The following is a 26,645-nucleotide window of genomic DNA, read 5'->3' as shown; positions in this document are numbered from 1 at the left end:
ATCAAACTGTAATTCAGAGCACAAGAGAAAAAAAGACTAGTGACTTGCTCATATTCTGGATGCTCATCAGGCAACTTGCAATTGGATGTAATGGGTGCTTGGACCTGTCATGCCTTACAAACTCTAACAGATGTTGGTTATAAAGCATTAACATCATGACTGCAAACTGCACCTGTTGAAGAGCTGACTCACAAGTATCTCAAACCTGTGCTATAGCAGAGAGTAAAGAGATGGCTATGGCACAACACCCTGCCACAAGCCAAGTTACACCTCCACAGGAAAGCCCTCTGCATACAAGCCAGTCACTGATTTCTCGAGACTCTGCTGGGTCTCTGATGGAGAAGGAAAGGGCCTCCAGCCACGTTGCAGAGGCTGGTGTTTGTGGAGCTGTACGGTGTGGCCAAGGTGGATGTGGAACTGTGTATGGTCATTTGGTATGTAGCATTGGGATGACAAATCTGTGAAATAAGGGGTGGCAGAGAGTCAGAGCTTCAGTTTCTTCTCCAGTGCACCTTCTTTGCAGAGAGCAGCAGGTGAAGAGACAGATGTATGTAAAATGTATGTGCGAGCTGTTCTGTGGCCCTGCTGCTGAGGTTATCAGGAAGCTGCAGCTGGCAACATAAGATTTCTAACCAGGAAACATGCTGTAGTGTGTCGAGGATAACAGGAACGTTCTGCTGGGGAAAAAGGCAACCGCCCACAGTGCAGGGGTCATGCAACTTGACCATGGAAAGAGCAGTTTGTAACAACTTGAATAGGCAGAGCCTGAGTGCTTCAGGCTGGAATAAAAACTACCAGTTGTGCTTGTGTTCTTATTTCATCAATGGGTATGCAGAAATGATCACTTCTTAACCATACATTGTTGTACACAAAAATGTATAATATCACTCATGGGAACAAACAACCCTTGCTTGTGTCTCACTTCGTATTCTCCCCTGAGGCTTCTTTGTAATTTGGATATAACCGCCTGTCCTATATCCAGATAAATTAAAAACAAAACAAAAAAACCCCTCTCTTTACAGCCAGATATTTTTCCTTGAGCAGCAGCAGTAAGAAGGCCTCAAAGCTAGGTGATGAGTCCATTGTCTTTGCATTTGTCATTACTGATGATTGTAGTGCCTACGTGATAAATAGTTAATGACAAATTGTATGAGGAGTGAGGATGCATTGAAAAATAATCATGATTAATTTGCTTTTCTTTTACAGAAAGTTATTACACTCCACAGCCCTGAAGGGAAAATCATAGCAAGGGAACAGCTGTTAGGTCTTTATACAAATCAGTCTAGCAGCCTGTTAGGTAAGTCTTTGGAAGAGTGGCAGAGGAAGGAAATAACAGTTACAATTTTGTACAGCAAAGTCTTGTTATGAGAGAACTCTAAGACAAGATAATGATATTGTTCTTTGCCTCATAAATACAAAAGTTATGAATTTCCAAGCATGCATCACAAAGCCAGCTCTTAATAAGACACGCAGTCTTTTCTCAGCTGCAGTACAGAGCTGCAGTAAGGAACTACACTGCTAGCAGCCAAGCTAACTGAGATGTCAAGTTAACGCTAACCTACCTCCTTGGAGAACAAGTAAAGAGCAAAAGGACACCTGGTCAGTGTTCTTTGTGAACACTGTAAAGAATGGATGTGGCCACGGGAACAGCTGACTTTTAAGAGTTTTTTTTATTATTCTTTTCATCTGTGGCTCATAACCTTAGCTGAGGTGAGTGCCTCTGCTGGCTGGGGGATCTGCTCTTGCTGTGGTTAGACCCAGCTCACAGATGTTCACATTCTTCTGTATCAGCCCTTGAATCTGTCATTATCCTTTCATCCACTTTACAAGCGAAACTTAGTTCCAGGTAGTATTAAATGTGGTATTCAATGACCTTGCAAGTTCTCGGATATCTAGACTGTAAGAAAATCACTGAGGCAACTGGTCTTATTGAAGAAATAAGAAGTGATCAAATGATCTGTTTGGGGAAAATGAAGTTCCAGGAAATATGTCTATGAAGAACAGCAAATATCTTTTTGTTGATAGCATTTTCCTCCCTTTCTTCCCTGCCCCGGTTTTTGAAATAGCAGCAGCATTACACTCCATTATCATGTTGCTGAATCTTTGTTTTTATTAATTCCTGTCTCATTTTCTTCTTGATTATATAACCCAGCATGAAATTTTATGGAAAAGCAGAAAATAGAAACTTAGCAGAGGAAGCTAAAATCTGCATGCAAAGAGGTGTGTAACATGCTGCTTACCTTCCCAGGGAGATTTTTGAGTGGTAGCTGCCCTGATCCAGTTCTACACAGTAGAGATTAAATGGAAAAAAAAGTAACAGCAGGAAAAAAAAAATACTTCCTCCATTAATCAGCCTCCACTTCCCAAACTGTGACTGGCTTGATACCAAAGACTCACAATTATTTCTTCCAAAATTAGCTTTCTCAGTCTCATAAAACACACCTGCTTCCGAGTGTTCGGGAAGTTTTAAGAACTGTTCCAGTTCCAACAGAAGAAAATGTATCTAGGCCACTGTAGACAATATAATTTACTACTCTAATTGTTGTCACAACTAATTGTTTGCGAAGTCCATCAGAACACTTTTCCTTCTCCCTCCCTTCTTTGTCTTTAGCTAGGAATACATAATGACACCTCTTCCCAGATGGCCTCATTTTTTATCCCATAAGTAAAATATCTCTATTTATCAGAGTATTCATTTGGATTACCAATGACATGGGCAGACTGGCAAGTTTTTTTTAGCAATGCTTTGAAATGAAATTTCTAGAAATGCAGCACTCCCAACTCTTCCAAATCCCTGTATCTTCATTCTTTTCTTCTTATTTACTGCTACTTGCTAGCTCAGCAGTGTTACAGGAAGAGAGCAAGGCATTGAAGTGGTAGGCTAGTCCTGGAAATATATGCAAGGAAAGGAAAGGAAGTGTGGGTCAACAGAAGGAATATAAAAAATCCTACCAGAAACGGAGCATTTGTCATACCAACTTTTAATATGCTGGAAACCCAAGAAGAAAAAGCACTGGTGGTCAGTCCTTTCTCTGATTTTGCTTAAGAGCCAGTCTGAGGAAAACCAGTCTCCTCAGGAAGGAAGTTGAACCAACATTTCTAACCCACATTGCAAAATCTTGATTAGTGGGCACAAGGTTATCTTTTCATGGAATTTCTCATTGTCATATTGAAAGATTTTCAACATCATATGAAATTATTATAGTTTCTTAAGAGAGCAGAGCTCACATGCCTCTTTCAGATGTGTTGTTCAGGCTTCTGCAGCACTCCGATGGGTCTGATTCTCCACCTTATCCAGTCAAATTTTGATAAAGTTTCAGCAAAAGAGGTTGAAAGAGGCTCCCATCAGCATATCTCAGTGGCCAGCATATACTCCTGGGATTTGAGTGTTGTGTGGAGGACATTTGAACTTGAGCTGTTTGTAGCCCAAGTAAGTAATTCCAGGAAAAAGAAAGAAAAAGAAAAAAAAAAAGAAAAAAAGAAAAAAAGAGGTGTTATCTTACCCTCAGTCTCCTGTTTTGACAGGCACTGAAATCTTTTCTAGCTAAGGGAAAAAAGAAATATGATCTGCGGAGTCTGAGTAGAGTTAGGAACTTGTCTGCATCTCCCTTGAGACAAAGCCTATTTTGTGTTTGTACTTTGAACGCTGGCTTCTATGGCACAAAAATGCCATCTCTCTGAAGCTAATTGGGAGTGCATAGACAGTACTGGGCGCTACGTTAAGTCCTCTGTGAATATTTACCTCCCTAAAACTGTTTGTGAGAATATCTAATAAGGATACTCATTTGCATATCATTAATCAGCAAAAGCATTAGAAGAAACACTGTGTTTTCTTTTAGTACCGAGTCCCTTATCAATGAAAATGAGACAGGAATGGGTTGGGATCAATATGGTCAGCAGTCATGGGACAAATTTACATATACTAAATACCTTCTTTTGTAGCTCCACTCACAATTACTATTCTCCCATTTTTCTTTGTAAAATGCATTTGGTTTCCATCAGTCCTTGATGCAAGATAGAAATGGTACCCTTACTTACTTGTCCATGGGAAAGCATATAGATAAGGACTGGAAACCAGCTAAATCAATTTTCAGTGATGTGCTTTATTTGTTTGTTTGTTTGTTTGTTTATTTATTTTTGAAGTATCCAAAGTCTTTACATATTTATTAATGCTGAGAGCAGTACAAGACTGCACTGCTTTTTGAAAGACTTTGCAAAGCTGTGAGCATCTCTCAGATAGGAAATTCTCACTTTTGGCCTTGTAGGATAAACACAGCTGAAAAGTTGAAGAGTGTTTTAGTCAGGCTAATGTGTTTTTTTTTGTTGTTGTTTGTTTTTTAGTTTAAAACAATGCCAATTTTTTTTTGTGTGTGTGGGAATAAGACAAAGTTTTTCAGTAATATTAACAAAATTGTTAATGGTACATTGGTAAGGTTACAAAGTAACTGTCTCAAAAGTAAAGACATCAGGTGTGCACATCTATACATTGGTTACACATTAGCTTGCACCTTTTGTGAATCAGCAGTGTGATATAAGTCTTAAAAATATATATATATATTTTTTCCTCACTGGTCCTTGTGTGACCAGGGTGGATGAAGTCACTTCCTGAGCACCTATTCCCTTCTTGATCATCATGCTGTTCTGTGGGATGCCTCTTCCCTTGTTTGCTGGTCCTTTTCCCAGCTCAGCTTGGATGATGTACATGTTCCTGTGACTCTTCCTGTGCTCCTTGCTATAGGTGCTTCAGACGACTGAATGAATGTACCGTCACATCGTTCCTCTGGGAGAGGGGGATGGTGTCATTCCTGTTTTAGCAAGAATCCACTAATATACAGAGGAACTAAGGGACAATATTTCCACTCTTTTGCAATGCCCAGCTATGAAGGAATCTCCTAGACTATGCTTTTCTGAGTAAGGGTCCGGGGAGCAGCAGTGAGAGCACCTCACCCCTGCAGCCTACCTGACCCCAGGCAGCTGGCATCATACTCAGGGTATGTGCCTGGGTGCCAAGAGGTCCAGCCAAGCATGCCTGTCCCATACATACATGCATTTGCAGTCCCATACACAGTCCTTGAGCAACCATATAATATTAAACATAATATCGAATATACTATTAAAATTAATATTAATTAATATTAAAAATATTAAAATTAAATACAATATTTAAAATACACAACTTCTTGTAATCTTCTAGGCTGGAAGTGTATTGGATCTGCCATGTGGCTGGAGATCTAGGCATGTGGAGTACAACAAAAATGAAGGAGTGGGGTTTCAGAGAAATATAACAACTTTGCCACTGGGGAGAGAAACCTTCAGGGGATGATCAAATGTCAGAAACAAGAAAATGGCGATCATTCTACATTAATACTATCTTTCCAAAGGAAAGAACACTTAAAATAGTGACAGGAAACTTTTGCAAGTGAGTTGCATTCCCTCCAGCTTGTTGGACCGCAACAGCAAAAACACAGCTCAGCAGTACATGTTGCAGTTATGCCAGCAGAAAGATATTCAGAAGGGATCATCTGTAAAAATAAAAAAGGAAAAAGAACAGGAGTGATCAGCCATCATGTGATGATGAGCAAAGATTATTCATGACCTTAGAAACAGGACTTTCCGAGCCAATTTGGTATGCAAAGCACTGGGAATACTATTTCTCCCTGTTTTTACCTGTTATTGCTGCCAAAGAAATAAATTGTAAGTTCATCCTCATCTTGCAACATTTTGGATTAATTGATAAGCAAAAGGAAAAAAGAAAAAAAAAAAAAAAAAAGCTGAGCATCAGGAAGATGTTACTCATGGGGAATTTAGTTTTAGTTCAGTCCTGATAGACTGCCATCTAGGGGTAACGCAGTGAAACCTCATTAAAGGTTGAAAGCTTTGTCATGTTAAAAATCAAAATGGAAAAATACTTCACCTGTACCATCTTCTATGATCTCGCTAGAGAGAATGAGCATATTTTCGGATTATATAGGATGGCATTAAAACTATATTAAAAGCGACTGGCAAGAGATTACTACAGCATGCAACGGAATTAGTTTCTGAAAATCATCATTCCTTCACTACAACAAACTAACTGGTATTTACAGGCAAATCCTCCCGTGCCATCAGAGTGACTGGAATTCATTAATTCCACTTAATGTCCAACTAGTGTTCCTTTCATATCCTGCCTTTTCAACAAGCATGAGAAAAACTTTAAAATCCTGACTCATACATGTGGTAATTAAATTAATCGAGTACATTAGTTTTCTGTGATTCTCCTAAAGGACAAAAAGGAAATCTATTATTCTTACAAACTTGAGTATATTAGCAAACATATTCACCTATATTTTTGATTTGTTGGCTTATTTTGACCCCCTGTTCTAACTTTACATATCTCTAATGAAAGCATTTTAAAATAATATGATAATTTACACAATCACACATATGCCTAACTTTTTCTTTACTTGGCATCACTTGAGTTGGTTAAAGTTAAGTTGGTTAAGTGTGATTTTTTTCCCTATCTTTTTGAAAATTATAATAGGCAACCAAATTGCTTCAGAGAGTCTTGAGGCAGTTAATTATGCTGAGATATTCTGATGGCATTTGAAATTTTACCATTATTCCATTTCCAAAATGGAACTTGCTAAAAGAAAAAAAGAAAAAAAATCACCAACCCTTTGTTTTCATTCATAGAGTCCCACCCCAGCTTTCCTGCAGGCCCCTTTAGGTACTAGAAGGTGTCTCTTGAGTCTTTTTTCTAGGTTGATGGATAGAGGTCTTCTCTTAATGTTTAATCAGTAACATGAGGCTGCACTACACCAAACATGAATGGACATATGTCATTTATTACTCTGCTTTTTAAATGGTATATGTCTGACCTTCAGCATAACAGATTCAATTAGGTGGATACCTCAACTAGCCTGACCTGGTCTGGGAAGTGATACAACTATGCACATAAGGTTGGTTTGTTCCTTAAACTATCCCTGTTTTGCCTCTTCCTTTGCTACCTCTTTTTAGCCTAACATGGTCTGAAAACTGCATCTTACAAATGCTTATTTTTATATTTTTATTTTTTTACAAGGTTTTCCATAGAAAGGCCTATTCAAGTCTAATAGCACAGCTGTATCTTCTCTAGCATACACATTTTATAATTTCTTTGGATTAGGAACAGTTTTATATCTCCACACAGTTCCTAATCTAGTCACAGTTTGGTCTGTGGCTTGGTCTCCTAGGTGTGGTTACAGGTATATGTTGAGATAACTTTGTTCTGCTAGTGTCTGTGATACCATACTTACAATATTATGCTCAGTCCTTTTCCTGGGGAAAGCTGCAGTAGACCAGCTGCAATAGAAAAAAAAATTGTCTCATTTTGCCTTGAGCTGCACAATGTTTTCTCTTTACAATATTGATTTAGTATTTTATAAATATTTAATATGACTAGTGCTGATGAAAATAAAAACTGCATTGCCAAATGTATTGATGTCGTTCTGTCACTCAGTCACCATTCTTATGAACTCTTAGCACACTTCTTATAAGCAATTTCCACTCTCTAAATCACATAATTTCAACATGAGGATAATAGTCAGTTCTGTATTTTTGTAAGCATGACTTACAAAAGGACGGATGGGAATCAATGATAATTATGGCTAACGCGCTTAAAAAAAAAAAAAAAAAGAGAAAGAGAGAGATCTGCAATAGCTGCAATACTTGGGAAAAATGAATTGGTTGAAATTGTGTAAATACTTACCAAGAATTTAGTATGTTTGCATTCTAAAACTTTACATATTACTGAATTGGAAAACTCAGAGTTAAGGTTATCAGTGGGTGAAATACCTCCCATTTTTACCTCCTTCCTAGTCACTGTTAAAATGCATTGATTTTTATAGGTCCTATTCTCATGCAGTGGTATGTAACACATTCTTTAGTTTTGTGCATACCTAAGTGTATGGATTACTGAAGTCCAAAAATGGTAAAGGATTTTAGTTTTATTTAAAACTAAATAATAGTGGGTGAAGTTGAGCTGTGATTTATTTTCTTCCTCAGTAGCTAGCCCTCTAATGCAAGGTTTCCTTCCTCCGATTTCCTGCTTTTACTAGAGAGAGGAGTTGTTATTTAGCAAGTGGCATTTTCTGTTCTACCCTGTGCTAAATTGACAAATGTAAAAGAATAGCAAAAAATAGCAAAAAATTGCAATGATAATACAGCTATTTCCCACTCTTTAAAAGACCTGTACAAACACGAATAAATCACCCATAATAGCATATGATTATCTTTTACAGTATCTACATGATAAGAGGAATAAAAGCATATAGAGATTTAGAAGATGGGTTTTGCAGTGCTTTGCATTTTGTTGTTCCAAGAATGCTGTATTACACAACAGAACTAATATCTACTAAAACATATAAAAAGAAGGAAGGCTTAATTTTCCATACTGGACACAGTTGGAATCATTATTTAATATTGCTATAAAGAGTCTTAAATTATTGCCTGACCAACAAGGTTTTTTTATTTGAATTTCTTTTGTCGTGAAGGCATTCAAGTCTTAGCTCTGATGTACCTGCATACAACTACAGGACATTTCTTATTTACCTGACACTAAATTGCAATAAAGCAGGGTTTTAATTTGAATAATATATCATGGAGGAATGCTGCATGTTGGTAAGCCTTCATCTCCCTGAAGTATGTTAAGCTAAAATGCCGAGATGGGAAATTGTGTTTGCCAAACACCTGTCAAGCTGCCAAAAGCTGCTCCGAGTGGAAATCAAGTGATGTGAAGAACCTGAACTGGGGCAGATCCTGTTCTGAGCGAGAGGTGGGTACGCAAAAATTGTGTCCCTTTCTAATTAGCTCTAGCAGTTACTGCGCCTGTGCTTCAATTAGCACTTTGTAATTGTAATTTCACTCTAACCTTATTTTTGATCTTATATAATGCCTCGAGTTGGCTAAACTTTTTCTTGCTGTCAGTGGGGAGTTCGTAACAGTGAGTTAGAACGGTCCTGTCAGGCCTCCCCTGGCATCTGGCATCCCTGCCATGTGAAAACGTATGTTTCACCCTTCAGCTACATTTAATTTAGAAATCTTTGCACTCCTAATTGTTTCTGATAGTTTGGCCTAATTGAATCTAAGAGCTTTTGCATTCAAACTAGAATGCCCAGCTGGGCCGAAGCTGGAAAACGACGATCCTGAAATACAGCCCCAGAAACACCATCCCTCCTCCATGCTGACGGATGACGTCTTCTGCACCAAAGCCAGGGGTATCGTCCATCCCCACCTGATGCACAGACTGCAAGAGCAGGCAAGACCAAAGTCTGCTACAGAAGTGGATTACCACCTGCTACTCCATGCAGTGAAACGGCTACAGCCTGTGGGATCCTTCTCTCCTCTGATGAGGAAGGCGCTGGTGTGGGAGCTGCTGCAGATGTGCCATGTGCCCTTGTGAGGGAAAAGAGCTATGCTGCTGTGGGGTATGTGCCATCCAGGGTGGTACAAAGATCTACCTCCTGCAGGTGCATCAAGTCCTGGAGGAAGAAAGAAAAGAGTAAGAAAGAAAGCTGGTAGCTTTGTCAGATGGATTTGGGGAGCATGGCTTAGGAGTCAACTGGAAGAGGGCTGTGTTGAGGGAGTCTGGACAGCACACTGAGCCACAACTGCCTAGGCTCTCCTGTCTGGGTCTGCCAGAGGTGTTTGCTGCTGGCTTTTCCCAAGTTTATCAAAGCCATTTTTGAAATCCCTGTAGTTTCCTTAAGAAATTATCGCCTTACAGACTTCTGTAGTAGAGGAACATATGTTTTCCAGGGTCTGTTCATACTTTTTTTTTTTTTTTAAAACAAATTCTGCTGTTCTCTTTAATGCTCAGGCAGGAATGAGTAATATTTGCATCACATCCCTATTCAGAAGTCTCTTCCAAGAACACCATACAACTGCTGCTCTGCACGGCATCTGTTACTGATCCATTAATAATCATAATGGTGGCATTAGCATTACTCTCAAGCACAAATACAGAATACAAACCCATAATCTTACACCCAAGCTAAGAATGATATGTATGATGGCATGAATAATATCTAATAATCATATAGCTGCTAAAATTATATCCCTACACAACTAGACAGACTTGTTTCTTTTGTTTTAAAGACCAAGTCTAATTAAGAGCACTCCTGATGCATCTAGGAGGTTGAAAGAGTTTAGGCGATCACTGTTGTGCATTCCAAATAAATCAGACTATTAAGCTCTAACATTTACGTTTTGCAATCTCTGACTCGATAAATGATACTCCCAAAGTAAATATCATAAATATTATTGCAGTATAGGAAATCTGTTCACAAAAGAAGAGCTAAGGAGAGCTATTCCATCGTTTCTGTTTTCATCAAGGTGAAAAGCGTACTCTTGCAATCATCTTACTGGGCTCAATCCTATGCTCCATTAGTAGCAAAATTTTCCATTGAAGTCAGTGCAGATCTTGCTTTCATAAGAGAATTGTGTGTTCGGTACCAATATCTCATTTTGCTATCAGTGAAGTCAGTGGGAGGCATACTTCTGAAGGTAATGCTAGTAAAATGAAATCTTCTGTGGTGTTTTATAATGTGCTATACCAGCAGGAAAAGAACCGTCGATCTCAGGAATTGTGGAGGTTCACATCAAAGAACAGATTTGCTTCTGGTAAAGAAATGCATGGGGGTGGGCCTGAAATTTAAAAACAAAAAACTTCAGAGTAACCCACAGAGCAACACGGGAAGAGTGTTTCACTTCCTTGCCTCACATGTTTTAATCGTCTGGATGAGAACAGATCACCTGATCCATACCCTGACTTCACCAGTCCAGGTAATGTCAATATGTATTTAGTATAGCATTTCAAATAGTTTATTTTAAAATTTACTTATATTTTTCATAAAACTCCCTTCTTCCCCAGAATTTTCCCAGAAACTAATGAAGCTTTTTTTTTTTCTTTTTTTTTTTTCTTTCTTTCTTTCCCTAAATGAAAGAAGTTGTTTCATTGGACCAGGCATCAATATTCTTTTGATTTTTGGTGGGAAGCAAGAGAATCTTCCGTTTCATCCAAAGTGAATTGTTTGCTTTTTCCTACTTTGAACTCTTATGTACATGCTAAGCAAAGCTCATAGATGACCTTCTGAAATGTAAGTCTGCTTTGGCAGTTAGAGTCAGCTTATAGGCCAACAATACTTCAGTCCTCATGGGGATAGTATGTAAAACTATCTTCCCCCTGCCATCATGTATTAAACCCCTTGGAGCTCTCCCTAGAGATATTCACAATGTGCACTTAAAGAAGGGTGGTGCATAGTTCTCACCAGCTCTTTTGCATATTTACAACTAAAAACATTTTCTCTGGACTTAAGCCAGGGAAATAATTTAACTTCTCACAGCAGACAAATTTTGTTTTCAGCATAGTTGGTACTCCCTAGATAACCAAAAAAGTCAGCCTACAAAGCTTAGAATAAATAAGAAATGAAATAACAGAAGAAATATATTGCCCCAGCATTTCTTTTAATCAGCTAAATCACAGAATTCTTCCAGTTCTAAAGTTTATGAAGAATATATAAATTTTTCATCTGAGCAGATATACAGCTTGGAACATCTCTTTTCCATAAATAATTGGCAAAATGATCTACCAGTTGTTCATAGTTCATTGCAGACATTCCCAAATTCTTATACATTTTAATATATTTTTGTGTGATTTTATAAAACTTATCAGTAATAATAAATAAATAAATATGATTACAAGGAAATGTTCACAATTTATTCTTTAAAAAGTCACTTGTCTGTAAAGGTTCAGCCTTCTGAAATTTTGAAATCATAATAATTCATGAGCAGAATATCGAGATTGAGACTGTAACAATAAAAAGTGCTTTGGGGTTTAAACCCAGTATCCAAACAGTTCTGTTTTTCTCATGATTGCTTATAACCAAACACTCCTTTATTGCCTGATCCTGCAGTGTGGTACCGGAGTGAGGTTTATACTGGACTGGATATTGAGGCCACATTTGGGCTGTTCACCTTAAAAACAGACCTCCGGAATGTTTCAAAGCATCACTTGAGTTGCTGCATTTGTAAAATGTTCCAGGGCATGGTTTTAGCCCAAACCAAGTGCCCAAACAGTTCCCAGACACAGCTCAGGAGCTGACACTGGCCAAGGATCGTTCCCCATGCACAGTGTGCATGTAACCACGCCGCTCTGAGGGGCAACAAATTTCCTGGGTGTAGGCTTCCAGGGCCAGCTGGCCTCTGCCAGGGAATAATCCTGAGTGTCTTGAATTTACCAGCACACGTGTAGCTTTCGCTAGCCTAGATGAGGCAACAGTACAGCCAAACTAATTTTCACATCAGTTAATCAACTGTAGACGAACCATTTATACAAAAATGAAAGAACGAGTCTAATCTTTACAACTCATTTGACTTCACACTTGTATTAATTTCCTCTTTCTTATGTAATGATTTCAGCAATTACTGATTTTAGATCCTAGTAGAACAAAAGCAGGTAAAAAGATCAGTGCAGCATAAATCATCCTTTCCTTGAGATGCATTAAAATTTGTGCCTCTGAATTGCTACTGACTCCCAATTATTTTCAGGTGCTCTCCCTCTGTGTTGCAGCACCATCCTAAAAGACTCTGCTAACACTTAAGTGATGCATAGACCAGGCAGCTAAGACAGTACAGTGAAGAAAAACAAACTAAAAGCAGAGTTTGGGCATGGAAAAGGAGCTAAGGAGGAAAATCCATGAAAAGCATAGTGTAAAACCCTGCACAAATCAGCTATGTGGAAGCACAAACTATGACAGGAATCATGTGAAACGAGTTCTGCATCATCTGCTACTTTTAACCTACACAATATAGGACTGCAGCTGGGGCACTGAATCAGCATCTTAATGCAGCCAACCGTGCTGACTTTCCCAGAAAAGCTCTCTGCCTTGCACTGGAGGAGAGACCTCAATAGATAGGCAGGATGAGGGCTCTCCTGGGTCTTGGGGAACCTGTGGGCTGGGGCAGAGGGATCAGCCTGACCACGATCCCTCATAGACCAGCTGCTGCAGGCAGTATGATTGGGGAAGAGGGGAGAACAGCTAGGTAAATCTCAGCAAATTTTGCTCACCTTGTCTTCTCTCCAGACTTCTCATGGCTTTTTCCCTACCAAGCAGAGACCCTTGCCTTCTCAGTTACACCCAGTTCAAAGTCAGCCACCTGTAACAGTCTTACAGTGCTGGTCTTACACATGCATATGGCAGTCTAACGTAGGCATCAGGAGCATGATTCACCAGAGCAAAAACAGACATGTAAATCTGAACTAGCTGTCTAGACTCCATTTATCATTTGCTGAAACAGATACGTCTACCAGGTGACTTGTCTCATTCTGAAGTTGCTCTCTGAAGTGAATTGTATGCCAGAAAGTGCCTACTGCCATTAACTGCAACGGGAGTTCAGATGTGCTTCAGGCATGGTCACCACACTAAGGATGCCTAAAGTTAACCAGGTGAAGCTCAGCCTTTGTTGCTTAGGAGGTAACAAACTAATCCCTAAATAATATCCTAGTGCAAGATCTGCTGTAGCTGAATAAATCTAATCAAAGTTTTATTTTAAAAAGTATTGTATTTCATAGAGAGTGTTTCAGTTTGTCAAGTAAATACTGCGGGATGAAATACTAGCATTTGTAGCATTCATCTTAAGTGTCTTTGACAAATAAGATGTAACATGAGATGTTGCACGACTTTATGTAATTGCTTTGTAATTTAACCATCAATTTCCTTAGGAAATGCTGTCAATCCCTTTAGGCCAATAAACCTCCCTTTCAGATGCAATGTGCCTTGCTTAGGTTACAAGATGAAAGATTTCATCTTTATTCAGAAATGCCTACTGTTTTAATCTCTTTAAAAATAGATCTTATTTGAAGTCTATCAAACTTCTAATCGTGTTTGTTTTTATGTTTCCCACACTTCCTTTGCACTCAGTAATGCTTGTTATTATTAGCCAGTAATACTGGGCTCTAGGTAACTCCCACCCTCAATTTTTTTCTTCAACATTATTTCATACCATTACCAATGAAAGTATGACTGTATTTGTGATTTTTAAGTTTTGCAGAGAAAAACAGTACAAATTTACAGAGGCACATAAAGAACACCTTAAGATCAAAGCATTATTTATCCACTTATCCACAGGTATAAACAAACAACAAAATTAACAGGGTTGTGAAAAAGGCCCCGCTGATTTGACCAGTGACTTCAGAGCACTGTTGGTTGTGAATCAAACATCTCATTCTTGAGTTAAAACTGACAGATCAAGTCCAGTATCACACAGGCACAGTTTAGATTATTTTTCCCAAGATGCATTATGTTCTATTTTTTTTAACAATTAAGCTCATCTTACTTTTCTGTGCAACTCAGTTTTATGAGGTATTTCTAGAGTCCCTCACCATTGGCCTAACATATTCCCCCCATGTTTCATCTACAGGCTTGGAAATTTTACAGTTCACATCACTCTCCTGATCACTGATGAGGGTGGTGTAGAGAACTGGATTTGACACTGATCCCTGGGGGACACCTCTGCTGACTCCATACTGAAAAGTGACCTTCGAGCCATTTTACAGTCCTGTGTTCAAGGAGCTTTGGCCATCTTACAGTTTATAAAAGAATCAGTCCCCTGGCAAATCACTTGCTCTATGAAACTTTGACATGAAACACAGCCAAAGCCTTTTTGAAGATCCAAGTATAGCATGAGGAGTAGATCCCCCTTGTCCGCGTGTCAAGGCCTCATAATGGTCCAGAAGGTGCATGATTCCCCTTTGCTGGAGCCATGTTGACTCTCTCCCAGAGAGAGACAGTTAACCCATGTCCTCAGGGATCTTATTCTTTCCTGTAGCCTCTACCACCTTGCCAGAAGGGAAGTCAAATCCCCTCCAGGGCCCTTTCACACACAGAGCTACACAGGCCCCAGCAGCGCTGTGGCTCCAGAGCTGCTACTGAGGGGCCCTCAGGCCATGGCTCAACAACTCCGCATGCACACAGCCTGAGCTCCTTCCAGCTCGGGTGAGCAGTCCCACATCTGCTGGCTTCCTGGCACATCACTATCCATTCGGACTAATACTGCTTATATGTTTGTTTCAAAGTGACACTGCTCTTCTGAGCTGTTTGCTACAGAGAAAGGCCCAGGTGGGGCAACGCTTTCACTGTCTTCAGCAGGAAAGACCAACACAAGGAATGCACTGAGTTTCCCTGCTGCAGTCTTAGCATCCCTGAGTGCCCTTTCTGCACCTCACTCACCAAATCATCCCACAAACTCCCTAGCTGACTTCCTGCTTTCCCTTATATTTAAATCTAATTAGCAGGTTGAGCACAAAGTACTCTTCTTTTTAGCCCTCCTTATTTCCTGTTTTCACCTCACCTGGCATGATTATAGGCTTCAGTTTTGTGTCAGCTTGTAAACTTTCTGCTTTTTAAATGCTGATATTTTCCCTGTGGTGGCTTCCTTGCCCTTTCTAGTGAGTTGTATGGGGATTTTATTGGAGTGCTGTTGTCTTTTAGAACTGGGGCAGTTTGCCAGAGCTTCTAATACAATATTTGTAAAAATATCAATACAATAATATTACTACTGTGTGAATCCTGGCATAGCTATATGATGTTAAAAACAACTAAAATGTCCAGATATATTTCCCATTATCTGACCTCCAGTCCTTCATTACTGCCTTCAATACAGAGCATCTGCCTCAGCTACTCTCTCCCTACACTGGGAGAAACTGTCTGCCTGCCAATAGCAGTGTTTCTCTCCCTTTATTTCCTTAGATATCTGTCGGCTCTCACAGCCCTCTCTCTAGACAAGCATCCTCCTTTAGCTTATATTTAGGCTTTGGAGAGTAAATTGTTCTTAGTCTGCCAGGTATCAGAGAGAGTATATTCCCCAATAAACAGCATTCTCACTGCATTTTCCAGGATTTGTGTTGCTGTGCTTTTCTGGCCCTGTTACGTCTTGCATTTGATTTAATGCCTCTGTGCTGAGGCAAAATAATTCCTCATCAGTAATGTGAGTATGAAATTTATTAAAAATATTACACGATTGACTTATTTGTTATAGGCTGTAACTCTAGTCCTGTTCTACATTATGTTCTTCAAGTCTCGGGGTCTGAAGGATCTTTGTTACTGTGAGGATGTCAGCTTTCACTGCAGAAGTGGGAATTTCTACCCCATCCTTTTTGAAAATAAAAGCTCGAAAACATTATGTTGTCAAACACAAACAAAAAACAAAACAAAACAAAAATAAAAACCTGAAAATCTGGAATCAATTTAATATGAGGTAGGCTTGTAATTTTTATGACTATACATTACTTTGGGGTGGGAGGGAGAGATATTCATTATTTTGAACGTTTGCAGGTGGCAATATTGACTGTGGAAGTTTCCTGTTTGGGAATGCTTTGTCATTGATGTCCTTGGACTGGTATTAACACCACTCTTCCATTAGTTTGTGTGAATACGAGTAGTCCTATAGTCTAATTTATTCCCTCTGCAGATTTGGACTCTGATTTTATAAGCTGTATTTTCTACCCATGAAAAGTGCTGCAGTGATGAGTACTGATATGCGCAGGTAAGAAATCCTGTCTGTGCAAGATAATAACTCTTTCAGCTAAACAATTTGAGTGCAAAAATTGGGAGGCATTTATTTTATTCGTAACAAAAATTGCTATCATAGAAATCACAGTAGGTTCAAACACCACGTTATTAACACAAGAAGACATCATAATACAGGATTCCTATTTGTTAATCGTCCTTTACTCCAAAAGTCAAAGGTAGCATCCCTTTCCACACCCTCCCTCCTGAAAACCCATAAAGAGCAGCATAGAAATAAAAAGACTCTAGCGGAAAATTCTGAAAGGTTGACACCTTCCCTTTGGTCCCATTAGGTGGAGCTCTCAGACAAGGAGAAATGGATGGAATAAACAACCCACCAGACACCCTTAGGAATTATTAGTACTGTACAATTCAGGTATCTTTTCCCTGCCGAGAGCTCTCTCCTTTTGAAAGAATTCATTTGGATCCTACTAGAAATCATATTACATGCTTTTAAAACTAGTGTGATGCAGCAACCTGGCTGTACAACTGGGTTTTCATTAGCTTAACACATCACTGAGATCGAGCTGAAAACTTCAGAGATAAACAAATGCTACATCACTGGGGTCAACATAAATAATGAGAAAGGCAGAGAAATAGTTATGGAAATAAAGAAGCAGAGCAGATTAAAAAAAAAAAAAAGTGCAACACATAAAAATCTGAATATTCCAGCAAGAGCTTGACTCTGCTTCTATCCATGTTTTAAGTCCACTAACATTAATGGTGCAGCAAGATTCAGCTGAAAAATTGGTCATGCAAACACAGAGATGTAATGCAAATGGAAATGGCAAAATGTTTGCAACCTGATTTTCTGCTACATTCAGATTCAAGTTTCTATTCATACCTAGCATAAATTCTAACAAGGTATTGGTGTAGCTCTCCCTGTTCCTACACAAGGGGAAGAACAAAGATAACCCTGCACAAGCACAAGGACAAAATGATGGGTCCTGCCAAAGAAATTGCATATTTTCACACCAATTGTTTGTTATGTGCAGTAACTCAAAGTAATGTCAATATTTTTGCTAAAAAAATGTCTGTCATTGGGAAGATGGAAAGAGGAAGACAGTGTTATATAGATGGTGATCTGAATTGGTAGAAATTAGCAGAGATTGTCTAGATTCATATGGAAGGAAAGAGTCTGAACTGGTCCCTGTTAGACTCTACATCTTATCTAAGAGAAACAATTGATTTAATTTAATCACTTCAGCTGTGAAAAAAAAAAAAAAAGACTGCTAGTTTATCTTTTATTAAGGCAGACGCGACACTTTTGTAATAGATTATTCAGTAAAGCTTAGCATATCTCCTAGTTTTATCCTTGATACAAAAAATTGATAATTTCATTTCAGTGTGTTACAGTGCTGGAAAGTGATTTTGAATATATTTTTATTGTGTTTGAATATAATCTGTGTAGTTCCAGGTTTTGCAGCAAAACCATTTGCAGATGCTTGAATAGTCTGAAAGCCTGTTTCATTTTCAGACTTTTTGAAACCTGTACTCTTTTACTCCTTGAATAAACACCATTTAATCTTTGTGCTAAAATAAATACTGTGCAGTGGCTGCAAGTCCTGAGAACTAGCATCTTTGTTTCTGTGTTGAAATCAGTTGGCCATATTATTTGACAGGCTTTAATTTTATACACTACTTTAGATGTACTTCACTGGCAGAAAAATAAAACTTCTCCTACCAGGCTGTTAGGGCTGATGAACTAAGACTGTTTCTCCCCAGCACTGAAGCTCTCTCCCTCACATTCATATTCTTCTGCTTTACCCGTTTCCCCGGAGGAATGTTTTGCAATCAAGGTAAGCTTTTAATTTTTTCTCAAGGAAATTATCCAAAACCTGCTGTTGACATAATAAAGGTGTCACAGGTCAGAATCTGAGTTTTACTTCTTGATGCTGATATTGTGCACCAGCTGTTTGGGTTGTGGAAGGCATTAAATGCCAGAGTTTCAGGAGCACATCTAATTTTTCACTTCCTGTCACCTGCCTTCAGGAAGGCCTTAATGACAATAGGATGTATAGACAGTTTTTCTTTCAAGTTCTTTTCCACAGTCTGTTTGTCTTTCAGATGATAATGTGTGCCTATGGTACAGATATGCTCCATTCTCTGTCAGGTTAGGCCACTCATGGCCTCTGTTGTACTTATCCTGAGACCTAACTGTAATGGAGGAAGCTATCATCTCCATTTCATGGCTTCAGGCCAAGTGACTTCTTTACCACTTCTGTGGCAGAACGGGAGACTGAATCTGGTTCGAGTTTAGAGCTCTACCCACTGAACTGTACTTCAAGGTGACATTACACAAATAGATGTATGTATGTCTGATTTAAGCAGCAAAAAAAAGGGGATGAAGGTTATGGCAGTCTTACCCTGCTTTCCCAGGTTTCAAAGAGAAGCCATCAGGAGAAGAATCAAGATGGTGGAGAATTGAAGAACTTGGTACCACATGGTGAGCCCCCGATGAGGTCCTGTGGGCAGAGAACACACCTGGTAAGCCTCAACAAGCTGGACATCACAGAAGCATCACTGTAATTTTCCCAGTGTAAAACAAGAAGCTCTCTCCATCTGAAGTTTCTGCATCAACAACTTCAGTTTTTAAGAGAGAAGCTTTTTATTTTATTTTATTTTATTTTTTCTGGCAGAAAATTTTCAATTATCCACTCTGTGACCCCCTAATTCCCACTCCTGCTTCCCAGTGTCCATGCCTCTGAACAGACAAGAATGTTCTCTCATCCATGATTCAATATTTCTAGAAGGTACAGTGTGGTTAAAAGACAGAAAATCAATCTTAAGTAGTGAGATTTCCATAAAGTTCAATTAAAAGTGTCAAGCTATTGTGACTAGATTTGTCAAAGTCTGGGTGACAAGCTTTGCTGTGCAGCAAAATGTGCTTTTTTCACAACACGCTTGAGGAGAATGCTGGGGAGGATCCTGGTTCTCAGGCTGCTGCAGGCACACCAACTTTCTGGCTCTGTCCCTGCAGCTTGCATCTGACCCGTGCGTCCAGACCTGAGCCGCCTCTGAGGGAGACTCTGAGAAGACAGTGCAAGTGCTCATGGCTTAGAGGGAAAATAGTGAAAACTTGGTAAGAAAAATAACAGCATCCAGACAGCAAAAATCAAGATCTGTTACTGATAGTGCTGCACCACTCTTTTCCTTTCATTCACCTGATTTGGAAATGGTGTTTTGAAGAGAACATAAATATGTTTATCTTGACTTCTTTGTCTGTCCTTTTGGGAAAGTGCTAAGATGCTAAGTGTATCCCAATATGGTTTCTTTCTGAATATCTGTTTCAGAAAACACACCCCTACTGCAGCACAGTGCAGCCTATAGCAATGAAGAGGAATAATAACAAAATCCTTAAGGCAGATCAGGCAGTCTGCGTGCTATACTTGGGTCAAACTTGAGCCTGAAGTGCTTCTGCATATCAACAAAAAAGTATTTTCTCCCAGTCTTGCAAGAGGTTATAGGATGCTACAAATTCCCGCTAGTAATTATGTAGGAAAAATCTTAATTGGCTGAATTCATTGTAATTCTTAAAGTCACACTTGTACTTGCTCTGGATAGATGCAGCCTCCTATTAGTGACACTCTCCTCCTATTAAGCTTTGTTACAACCTCACCCTGGTAGCAGCTGCTCACCCACTAACAAAAGTGGGTGCTTTGTGCTGCCCATGGGACACAGTGACAGAGGAGGTTCTCAGCCGAGGTCCCCGTGATGCCCACTCTGCAGTGACCTGTTCAAAACCTGGCAATCTGGCACAGACCTTTACATGCACGGCTCTGTCATGACCAGCCCTGACCTACTTTCCCTAGCACCTTATTTGTTGCACACACGTTTCATCTTTACTCAAACCACACTTCAAACACAGGCTGTCTTGTACTATCTGTTAGCAAAATACTCAAAGCAAAGGGGGCCCTGACAAGGGGATGTGAACATCGCTGTGCTACGCAAAGCAGAATGGGTAAGATGTGGCCAGCACCCAGCAAAATCATAGGTAATTATCTGATTCTTGAGCAAACCTGGAGTTTATTTCTCTTGACTTGCCAGTTTGCACAGAAACAACAGAGCAAGGCAAAGATAAACATATGATGCTTATAAAATGAATAATTCTTTAGAAGAAAATCCGAGTGCAATTAAAGGCTAACAGCATACACCAACTACCGTGTCTAACCTCTCTTTATCATTAGCAAGAGATGGATGGAGCAGAAACCTAGCTCACTTGCTACAGAATATGTCTTTCTCCATCTTTTAAATAGACCCACAATAAAGCCTAGAGCCTTCTGTTGGTCATATTGATCTCTTTCACATTGTACTTTAGCTATCTTTCTTTTTTCTTCTTCCTTTTTTTTTTTTTTTTTTTTTTTTCACATTTTTCTGTTGCTTAAATGACAGCTTGATTGTTGGAGTCAATCTCCCTCACAGCAAAATTGTTTCTCTAGTGGTATGGGTGAGTGGGTCTATTGGTCATGAAGATCTATTGTGTGGCCACTGGCTAGAAAAAAAAATGATTTTAAGTTGAGTGGAGTCTGTTCTGATGTCCGGTATCAAAATCTTTACCTCATACTTGGTTCTCTAAAGGTGCATGCAAGAACAGAAAGCTTCCTCCCCCACCTCTGCTACTGAATTCCTCTGTATGATGTTGGGTACTTCCCAGAAGTTTTGCAAGGAGCCTACCTCTGCCTTTGATTCCCAGTAAAGATTTTTTTCACTCCAGATGTGTGTCATAAATGAACATGTTGTACTTCACTGCACATAAAAAGTCCATAACCTGAGGTATTGGTGGAATGCTCAGGAACCACATGCAAAATGTGTTAGATAGGGAAGGGAAGGGAAGGGAAGGGAAGGGAAGGGAAGGGAAGGGAAGGGAAGGGAAGGGAAGGGAAGGGAAGGGAAGGGAAGGGAAGGGAAGGGAAGGGAAGGGAAGGGAAGGGAAGGGAAGGGAAGGGAAGGGAAGGGAAGGGAAGGGAAGGGAAGGGAAGGGAAGGGAAGGGAAGGGAAGGGAAGGGAAGGGAAGGGAAGGGAAGGGAAGGGAAGGGAAGGGAAGGGAAGGGAAGGGAAGGCCATTGTAATTAATTAACTCAGTTCTCTCAGTGTACTAAAACATCAGAGACTGATCAGCATATCTGAAAGGAGTCAAAGAGAAAACTTTATTTATAGACTTCCCCACCATTGTACGAGGTAGGAGGGAGAAAGTAAGAAAATAATTCTCTTTCAAAATCTGATGGGTAACTGAGCCATATTAATTACCTCTTTGGATGGACATATGCCTAACATAAGCTCTCCTCTGCCCTCAGATCTGAAAGACAAGTACCAAAAGCACTGATAGAAGATTAGATCAGAGATACGTCCTCTTCCCCTCCTTTTCCCTAACTTGCTTGCTGAGCTTATTCCATGGTTTCAAATTCCTGTAGATAAAATTGAAGAACAAAAGTGCAGCTGGAGTTCGTGCAAGTGGCAATTTGAAGAGTACCTTCATTCTCTAAGCAGCTTGACTTTTCTCGTCAGGGAAGCCTATCTGTCAAACCACATGTTCCTCCTCCCTGAGCTCAAATAACAGGTGGCTGAAATCTGAAAAGGGCTGATTTTCAAGAACATGCCGTATTTAGCAAGTTGTATTCACAATACAGCAATGCAATCGCGTCCACTTGCTGCTCCTCCTGGACAGATTTAAGAAATATCACCCAAACGTGGATAGCAAATCTACGATAGAGGAGTGAGACTGAACTTTTCTGACTCACAACCCCACTGTTTAACGACGGCACCATATAAGTTCCTCTCATGGTCAGTTAGTAATGCCATGAGCCACTCTGGTAAACAACGATATCGAGAAAAAGTCCATCTGGCACCAATCACAGCCCTTAGCTAAGTACTAGATGAAATTCAGCCTGCAGAAAGGAACACAGTGCCTATGGGCAGGCAACGCTAGTTCCTGCAGCACCACGCAAACCCTTCCCCCTGTTTCTGAGGCAGGCTGTCAGGTGTGATGGAACAGCACAGCACAAACAGTCCCCAAAGTAATTGCCTGTGGCATAAGCCAGATGTCCAGCAAGATGCCCGGGGGAAAGCTGACTACACCTAAAGGCAAACAGAACTGGCCATCTTCCTCTTTAGTCCCATGAAAGGGTAGGAAGGCTGCTTCGAGAGAGAATGGGAAAGTACAGCTACCTGATTTTCAGTCCTGATTTGAGCCTTCAATCTGATAAAGATCCATTCTTACATCCTGGAGTCATTTTAGTTGCTTTTTCTTGCCTTTTTTCTCCCCAACCACTCGAACCTGGAAACTAGAACTCCAGCATCCCAGGAGGGTATCACTGACGTAATGCAGCATGACAATACACAACTCCCGCCGGCTTCCCGTGGTGGTACTCTCAAGTGTTCCACACGGAAAGTCTTTTCAAAACTGTGTTGTGCCAAGGACTGACTTAATCTGTTATTTAATATGGCCAACACACTTTCTTTTCTTCCCCCACAAACGACCATTTCTTGAAATCTCTCGTCGCTGAAAATCTTTCCAAAATGTGAAGACTTACACCTCCTTATGTTGTTTGTGTGTGTGTGTGTTAAACATCTCCTGATCCTCTTTATAATCCAGGTAGATTTTGAATGCTTATACTTTGATTTTTTTTTTCTCCTGACTTCATGTTATCGAAAGAGCTGACCAGAGGGACATCCATTAATTGACATCACCAATAACTCAGAACTGGCTTTCTGGCTCCCTCTTTTGAGAGGGAAATTTGTTTTGTTTGTTTGATTGCTCTTCGTGCTGCCTGTTCATGTCTGTTCAAGGCTTTTATGCCATGCCCATCACTGTGGAACGTGAGATGACTGATAACTGGCTTCTAATTCACACAACAGGCACTGTCTCAGCAACAGCACATTTTGGCCTAAAAAGCAGTATTTGAGGCCTGACATGTAATCTATGGATTCATCCAATCTAATTAGAGCCAATTGCTTCAGTGTTTTTACGATATAGACATACACCCACTCAGAAAATCACTACAGCTACAAAGCCAGCCACCAGGCAGTCATTCTATCAACTCTTGGTCACTTCTGGCCTGGAAATGACTTGAAAGATGCTCTAGAGGTGGAAGGTTCTGAAACAACACACCGTCAGTCCCCTGAACATTGGACTTCTTTGCAGTTTACTCTGTTCAGAGTCAATTACTTTTTTATTAGACTAGACTGGTTTTTTTTCACATTTTTTTTTGTATGTTCTTGTATTAAGGTAAAATTTCTGTTTTGTTGAAATCAGCAATAAAAATTCAAAGCAAAAAATACTGAAGACATCTATTCTTTAGACAAGAAACTGAGAGTTAGGCTAAATTAATATGCACTGTGAAGCAATGCCAGACAAATTGCTGTGTACAAGCTACCTTGTAGACAATTGCCTTTGGTATGTCTAATGTGCGTGGCAGTCTTTAGTGCAGTTACATCCAGGAACAGTTGGCCATGTGCATTCACTGGGCATCTTGGGTATGGCTCTGACACTTGTTCTCCAAGGAATTGTTCTGCTAGTCTCAAAATAATTTCAGTAAACCTTAATATACCTCCTTATACTTTTGCTTCTAAAATTCCCGTGAAACCATTGCAAAGCAAACATGCAATGAAAGACTGTATTTAGAAATCATCTGTTTGTGTCAGACTTTCTCAGCTTGATCTCCTCCAACTAACAATAGTGTAAATCACAAGCCTTCCACTGGTACACGTGAAGTTGTAGGCAAAAGCCACTGCCCCAAAATAGAAAGGGATTAGGCTGGCTGGATGTTTTTGTTGTCAAAGGCATTAAAAATGTTATTCATTTCAGCCTGAACTCACCAGACTTCTTCCTGAACTGCCCTTCTCTTCACTGCAAGAGTGAAGTACGTCGGGTTTGCTTTGCTGCCATTCTCATGGCAAGAGAGGATCACTTCAGTCTGCGTCCTGCAAGCAGACAGCTCTGCTGCAGACATCTCCACCACCACCACCACCCTCTGGTTCTTCCCTTCCACATCCCATGGCCCATTCCCAGGGATGTGTGGGCTTCAGATCCCCTCCTGGACTGGGGATGTGCTGTGTTATGGCAGGATTTTTTCCACCGGTGGAATTCAGCGGTGACATAAACCCTCCAGCACTGGGAAGACAAAACCAGCCCTGTCTCTCCCGTAGGTTATAGCCAGCATGACATGGGACATGAAGCCCACGGGGGCTGCAGGAAGGCTGGATGGCCCGGGGGGAGTGGGGCTTGTGCCACGATGGCTGCAGCTGCCTGTGAACCCAGCAAGGAGCAGCCCGGTCTCCTTGTGCCGTCTGCGTTACATAAGCATTCTGTACATTGGGATTTAATCTGGGCATTCAGAGCTGCCTGCAGGAGCTGGCGGCCCTGGGTCTGTTCACCCATCTCCTGTGTGTGTTCTTTATTGCAAATGTGCGTTTGCTGCAGCACGTTTTCAAGGAGAATTGAGGAATAGTAAAAGCTATGTGTATTAGTATTCCTCTTTAATTTAATATCAGATTACAAGGTGGAAATTAAAATGATTTTTCTGTCACAGTTATCTCTCTCCACTTGGCAAAGATCGATTTCCTTCTTCCCTACTGCTTACTAATAAGACATCTGAAAACTAAGATGGTTTTTATGTTTACTTCCTTGTTTAAATCAGCTTTCTCAACTAAGGACAGCTTTGGCAATATATCTGCTTTTTAACTTGTGATTTCTGCGTTGGCTCAGACTCCGCCAGTGACAGAACATCAGACGCGGAGAGCCTATATATTTTTAATTACCCAGGGATGCCCTTGTGTATAAGTACATGCAAATTAAGGAAGTACAATTCAAAACCTGTTCACAACAGATTGCACATGTTACACAAGCAGTCACATTTTGGGCACCGGAATGATGGTGGTGCACTGCTTTGCTTCTCCTGCTGACGAGCACCGAGGCACCAGACACGGCTCGGCACAGCATCGTGCCACTGCTGCTGCGGCGTCTGACGCTGCCAGGTCTGGTACCACACTCCGAGAGCTGACAGGCAGAGGGATGCTGATGGCAACGTTTGAGTGCTGAAAGTGAGAACTACTAGTCTAGATGGAACGACATCTTCCCGCAAAGGAAACGCTAATGCCCAGGAAAACCCTTTTCTAAAAAGGAAATACTAATGTCCAGGAAGAGGATTGGAAAAAAAACCACAACATTTCTGGTGTCTCAAAAAACCTGACGTGTGCACCCAACCAGAGCCTAGCAATCCCTGCACACGGTGAGGACACACTAACGAGCAAAATTGTTTTCTGGAGTCAGAGCTGTGCTTTGTGAACTTGCTACTTGTGCCCTGCTGGCACTGCAGCTCCGGCCAAGATGTGATTGCTTCAAAAGACAAAAAATGTTCAGTGAAAACCTCATGGTCTGAGGTGACCATACCCAAAGGAGCAGAAAGGAAATATAGCCATCTGCATACTGCAGATGAGGAACTGAAACACAGAAAAGCTGAGGGCCGAGGCACTCGAGGGAGAGGCAGCATGGTGGTGCTGCTACAGAGCTGACCATTCCTCCTGCATGACAAAGCTGAGCTTTTTCAGAAAGCTGAGTAATGTGTTCTGCAACACATTCTCCTGGGATATTATCCCACACCTTTCGGACATTTCACCACGTCAGATGTCTCCTTATTTAACCTCCTAGCGCTTCTCTTTCACGTTTTCTTGGTATTGACCCTTCTTAAATCCCCACGCTCAGCATTAGTAAGGATTTTTTCTCTAGGGTGTTACACCTGGAAGACCTATATAGCATCATCTTACCTTCGTCCTCTCACACTTGATTATCCTTTGTTTATCCAGTTTTTGTGCACTGAAGTTTTAATCTTGCCTTCTCCATCTTGGCAAAGTTGCTCTTAGTTTCCTCAGTGGGGTGATGTCTTAAGGTTTATTTCAGCCCTATCTCAAACGGTGCCAGGATTTTCTTCTTGTTCTTTTGGTACTGGAACCGAGACGTACTGAGATCTCCAGCAAGCCCCTTCCATGAAGTCCGGGTCCCACCTAAGGGTGCCCGCTGTGCGGGTGCTGCTGGCCGTGCGGGCACCTCTGGCTGTCCAAAAGCCG

The 26,645-nt window shown here is 40.4% G+C and overlaps 2 long non-coding RNA genes across 2 annotated transcripts; one reads left to right on the top strand and one right to left on the bottom strand.

The window, feature by feature from the left end:
• The first annotated feature begins 337 nt into the window (after positions 1-337).
• Positions 338-5,984, top strand: LOC137856622 (uncharacterized). The gene is made up of 3 exons (XR_011096648.1): positions 338-434; positions 1,207-1,297; positions 5,195-5,984. It is a non-coding gene; the product is annotated as an uncharacterized lncRNA (long non-coding RNA).
• LOC137856616 (uncharacterized) lies at positions 5,383-26,539 on the bottom strand. The gene is made up of 4 exons (XR_011096637.1): positions 26,346-26,539; positions 18,950-19,048; positions 7,275-7,320; positions 5,383-5,522 (listed from the first exon to the last, which is right to left on the bottom strand). It is a non-coding gene; the product is annotated as an uncharacterized lncRNA (long non-coding RNA).
• Positions 26,540-26,645: the final 106 nt, after the last annotated feature.

Source organism: Anas acuta, chromosome 1, assembly GCF_963932015.1.
Source record: "Anas acuta chromosome 1, bAnaAcu1.1, whole genome shotgun sequence".
Taxonomy (NCBI): Eukaryota; Metazoa; Chordata; class Aves; order Anseriformes; family Anatidae; genus Anas; species Anas acuta.
The sequence above is the reverse complement of the archived record's forward strand: the minus strand, read 5'-3'. Positions and strand labels throughout refer to the sequence as shown.